This window comes from Branchiostoma belcheri, unplaced genomic scaffold (assembly GCF_001625305.1).
Source record: "Branchiostoma belcheri isolate BF01 breed outbred unplaced genomic scaffold, Haploidv18h27 scaffold474, whole genome shotgun sequence".
NCBI lineage: Eukaryota > Metazoa > Chordata > Leptocardii > Amphioxiformes > Branchiostomatidae > Branchiostoma > Branchiostoma belcheri.
The window spans coordinates 29,399-34,916 of record NW_017804103.1 but is presented as its reverse complement, the minus strand read 5'-3'; positions in this window follow the sequence as shown (position 1 = coordinate 34,916).

Genomic DNA, 5,518 nt, shown 5'->3' with positions numbered 1-5,518 from the left:
TTGGCCCCGTGTCTACCGGGCCTCCTGGGCCACCTGGCCCACCAGGAGAGAAGGGACCCATTGGCCCAATTGGTCCTCGAGGAGAAAAGGGGCCCATTGGGCCAGTTGGCCCCGTGTCTACCGGGCCTCCTGGGCCACCTGGCCCTCCAGGAGAGAAGGTGCTCATTGGGCCATCTGGGCCTCGGGGACCGAAGGGACCCCCAGGGCTCGAAGGTATGGCATCATTTTTTTTTATTTTGACTGAGCACAACTTGACATGACATTTGCCTTTTTTGATGATTCATCTCAGAGTCTCTACTTAGTTCGTAACTGTTGTTTGTCTTATTCCATCGTTGCATTTTTATGGCCCAAATAGAAGTCTTAGAAGATAAACACTTACAAACAAGTAATCACAAACATACCTTTAACTAAGAAGCTGTTTATACTGTATATAGGACGCAATTCGGGCTAACCAGGCTTGCGAGTTCCTTTCTCAATACACTTGAACTTCAAACTTGATAATGTTGGTGCTGGAATAGGAGCCATCTTACTATCGCTCTTGTAATACAATTTTCCCTCAGCTTGTCCCAAAGATTATCGGAAGTTCCGTGGAATCTGCTACAAGGCTTTCGTCACGGCTAATCACTTCGACCGAGCGAACGAGATCTGTCGTCGAGATGGCGGCACCCTCGCCATGCCCAAAGACACTTGGATCAACACATTCCTGATTTCGCTGTATAAGGCCACTGGCTCTCGTCGTCGATTCTGGTTCGGCCTCTCCGATCGGCGCAAGAAAGGGGTGTTCGAGTGGGTGGACGGCACTCCCCTTCGGGAGTTCAACTCGTGGGCTCCGGGAGAACCAAACTTCGGTCACGCCGGTCCATTCTGCGTCCAGTACCTGATGGAAAATAACAAGTGGAACGACGCAGGTTGCGATAAACTAACTGCATGTCACTTCATCTGCCAAGTCACCCCAGGTACCTCAAGCGAAGTACTACTAGTAATGTAGAAAATAGAAACTTCACGGGAAAATGGTATTATTTTTACATGGTTAATTAGGGGATGGGTACTTGCCAATGTTTCAACAATTTGCGCCAGGAGTATCGAAGCAGTCAATGACTTTCCTTGGGGATGTTCCTACATGGTAAAAAGTTTCACTTCTGCCATTTCTTTGGCCCTTTTCGCCACGAGTACAGAAGCAGTCAGGACATCCACATTTCATTGACGGCGACTTTGTTGTTTCTGTTACAGGGCGTACCTAGGAGACATGACCGAGCGCTCACCGCCACTGTTCTCCGATGATTCTCTGTAAAGCGACGGTCACAACCCGCCGTGCGTGCTTTTTGTCCGTACGTATTTTGGGAGGCTACGTCTGCTACGTTTTTTGAAAACGTGCGGAAGGAGTGGCATCGACGCACGTCACTCGCACGGTTTCGCAAGGTGTAAGAGTGTGGTCTGCACGTTACGTCTGGCCGTGAGCGGTTGCGTGCATTGTACGTTGCGCAAGTGGTAAGTGAGTTGTACGTGCTTACAACGTACGATCTCTGTGCGATTGCAACTTTACCGTACGGAGGCCGTACTCACACGTGCTTCTTCCGCACGTCACGTACGGGGCACGCACGTCGCTCGTACTCGCACGCACGGGTGGTGAATCCGCAGACAGCACGGAGAAAAAGTTTTACATGCAGTTAAAGTTCTACGGCGTGTCTGCGTGCTCCCAAATCCGTAGGATCCGTACGGAGGCGGTACTCACCACGCACGGATGCCCTACGTTTGCCCACGTTTTTGCACGTAGACAGCACGTACGGCGGGTTGTGACCGTCGCTTCAAGCTGGACAACTTGAAGGTAGAATACTGAGCAATGACACGCCTAAGTTGACTATCAATATGAGTGTCTATATTACTTAAACTGTATTCCAACAAATCATTTTGTAACCATGGGCGATAGGCCGCTGAACTTTTGTAGTTGAAATCGCTGTACATCTTACTTTGTACTTTAAGAACTATATAGATGTGATGAATAATCAAGTTTTCCTGTCAATTAGTTTCTACAATAGAAATGCTAATTTGCATTACATGAGCCATTTCGTACTAAAGTCCAGAAATGTAATTGTAAATTATTATCACACTCAGTACCAGTGTACAAATTTGTACAATTTTGTAGGAGGTTTGTCCTATTCTAAAAGTACATTGTGAATTGATGATTTAAACAGGGTGCATATGCTCCTCTAGTAGCCATAGCCACTTGCAAATTCTGAGCAAGATAAATGCACCACTTGTACATGTGCATTTTATCCAACAATTCATTATAATTCATGTAAATATTCTGAAACCTTAGGGGCTGTGTTTGAGGCAGATTGTGGCCCACTTCTTTGAAATACAAAATGTCTAAATTCATAACAGACAACAATGTGAATATTCGTAGAATTGTAATGGGGGAGGGCATTGTAATGTAGAATGAAGTGTTGTATACCTGAGTGACTAGTAAGTTTCGATTCTTGTAATTAAAAGCCACGTGTTTTGTAAGAAGTATTAAAAAGACTCAAGAACAAATCCTTAACTACTATAATTATCAATTACACAATGATATGCAGATGCAATATCAGTGCCCCAGAAAGTATGTACTAAGGGTAATTGAAACAAATAAATTCTGATTGGATGGTATTCGTTGGGTAGTTCCTTCATTCTGACTGACTGGCTAATTGCTTTCGACAGAAGGCTATGAAATCGTTTTTGCACTGTTTTGCAGATTATGCACGATAAAGTTTGAAGGCATGGTCCGAGGTTCACGATTTTTGGCAGGCAGGTTGTCTTAGTGATGGGCATTGTCAAGGCCAAAAATGGGCTTCGTGGGGGGGGGGGTTCTTAAGTGACTGGAGCTGACCTTTTGGGTTTGCGTTTTTTGTTGTTCCCCAGATAACTCGGGAATCCTTAAGTGGTTGTCTATGATTTTCAGTTGGCAAGTCGCCGTTGAGGATACGGAGTTCAAGTTCGGATATGGGCCTCGTGGGGGTTCCCATGTCATTGAATTTGACCTTTTGTGTTGGTCGTTATTGTTGTTAGCGGGATAATTTGAGAATCTGCAAATGGATGTTCACGATTTTTTGTGAGCAAGTTACCGTTAACGATAGCAAGATCAAGTTCGGAAATGGACGTTCGGAAAGGGAGGTCCGTACGTTACTGTAGTAACACTGGTCACTTTAAATTTGGAAAAGACACCAGCAACCAAAAGTATGAAATTCCAGGCAGTTAGCATTATGGAATTATTACATCTCATTAATCATCTCATTAATTATGCAAATTAAATGTTAATTTAATTTGGGGTCGTGTGGCGCAGTCGGTAGCGCGTTCGGCTCACACCCCAGAGGTTGTGGGTTCGAACCCTGCCCATGTCACCGATCTTGTGCCCTTGGGAAAGGCACTTTACACGACTTTCCTCACTTCACTCATGTGAAAATGAGTACCTAGCTTCGGTTAGGGACGTCCCTCGGATAGGACGTTAAATGGAGGTCCCGTGTTTGGGAGAGCCACACCCCATGCACGTTAAAGAACCCACCGCACTTATCGAAAAGAGTAGGGGATCTTCCCGGTGTGAGTGGTTCAAAACTTACAGTCCGGTCTTACGCAGCTTGTACATGTGCGCACATGTACAAAACTGGTGTGTTACGCCTGAAGGCGGTTTACCGGTTATGCGAAACAAACAAACAAACAATTTACATAATCAATACCTGCCTGTGTTTCTCTCGTTCTCAATTACATGTCACAAGCTTGAATGGTCCTATAATGTAATGCAGCTGATTTATAGAATTTCTCCATTAATTATGCAAATTACATCCAGATTTGCATAATTGCCGCATAATTATACCAAGCATCACGTAAGCTACCTACATACCAACAAAAATCACGACGATCCGTCCACCGGTTCTTGAGTTATCCTCTTTTGAATATTTTCAAACAGATAGCCCTACAGTTTCTGAGCAAGCCGCTAGGGGGCCCAAACTCACACCACTTCTTCCCCAGCAAAAGAGCTACCTACCATCCAAATTCGTCACCCCAGCATGTGTAGATCATGAGATATCAAAACCGGAAGTTCAGCTGCAGTACCATAACAAGACGCTAGGGGTCCAAAGTCTAATCATTTCCAGGTATCATCAAGACCTACCCACCTACCAAATATCAAGATAATCCATTATAAGCTTTCTCAAGTTATGCTGTTGACAGACGATAGCCTATTAAAAACTCATCTGTTTTGCCTATAATTCTCAAATACACAAAGGGGAGATGGAACCCCCAAGCCATCCGCTACTGGACAAAGACATGGAGATCACAAGTATTTAGAGGCCAATAACAGGTCAAACCATGAAAAATGTCACACTTTTTAGCCATATTTCAAAAATATGCATTCTTCTGTCCCTCTTACCAGAAAACTGGGCCTTTCTGAGCAAAATATTTGCCCAGGAAAAGAAATTAAACAAGAAGCCATAGGCGACAATTCTCCGTGAAGTATTATATATTGCAACAAAAAGAAGTAGCCATTGGCGACAATTCTCTGTGAAGTGTGATAAATCGAACAAAGAAAAATTGTTTAAACGCGCGTCGGCTCAGTCATCTTAAGACGCAACAACCAATCAGAGATGCGAGATGCCTACACGTGACGCGGGAAGGGCGCGCGATGCCCGAAATATTTTTGCGTCAATATTCAGCGCCGTGATTCAAGAGATTAATACCCGGAAACAATTTTTTTCTTGTTTTGAACGCATTAACATGCATTTACGCTAATCTAGTATGATTCAGGGTTACTTTTTTAACCTGCCATGGCCAGATTATCTAAAGATGTGTGTATTGTGTGTACAATCTATAGAAAGAGAAATGTACATCAGGTCCGATCATCCGATTTTCACGTTTCGGTTTTTTGGACTCGGTTCATGAACGTATTTTGGTTTGGCTCCTGAAATGTGCGAAAAAAATGACTCCCGGGACTGTCTACAGGGAACACTCGCACATTCGCGGTGTATCAGGACAGCGCGACTGGTCGTCATTAGCGCAGTAACAGTTGCATAAACGGACGAAACCATTTCAAAGAAATGGGGATGTTTCGAAAATAAGCATTTACTCCAATATCAAAACAGCTACGGTAAAAATAAAAAGACGTGCATCATCCCGGACATAATGCAACACCACATGCGAAATTACACAGAAATGCGACGTACGGAAGAATGCGTTTTGGCTGCGAACATCTTCCAAAAAACTTGCCATCTCTTAACCATGGGCAAAAACATCTGGAACCACTTATAAAAACCACCCCGTATCTGCATGAACTTTTTTGAACCCCACTGCTATTCCAAACAACGCGTTTTTCTTGACCATTCCAATTCGCCTCGTAATTGTAGGGGTGCGTCTGCGATATTACATTGACCGCGAAAGCAGCAACGGCAAAAATACACATTCGTGCATCAACACGGGCATGCCCGCAGACGGCGTATAAAATTGCGTGCCGATTACACAAAGAGAACCCAGTGTTTTGACTGCGAACATGAAA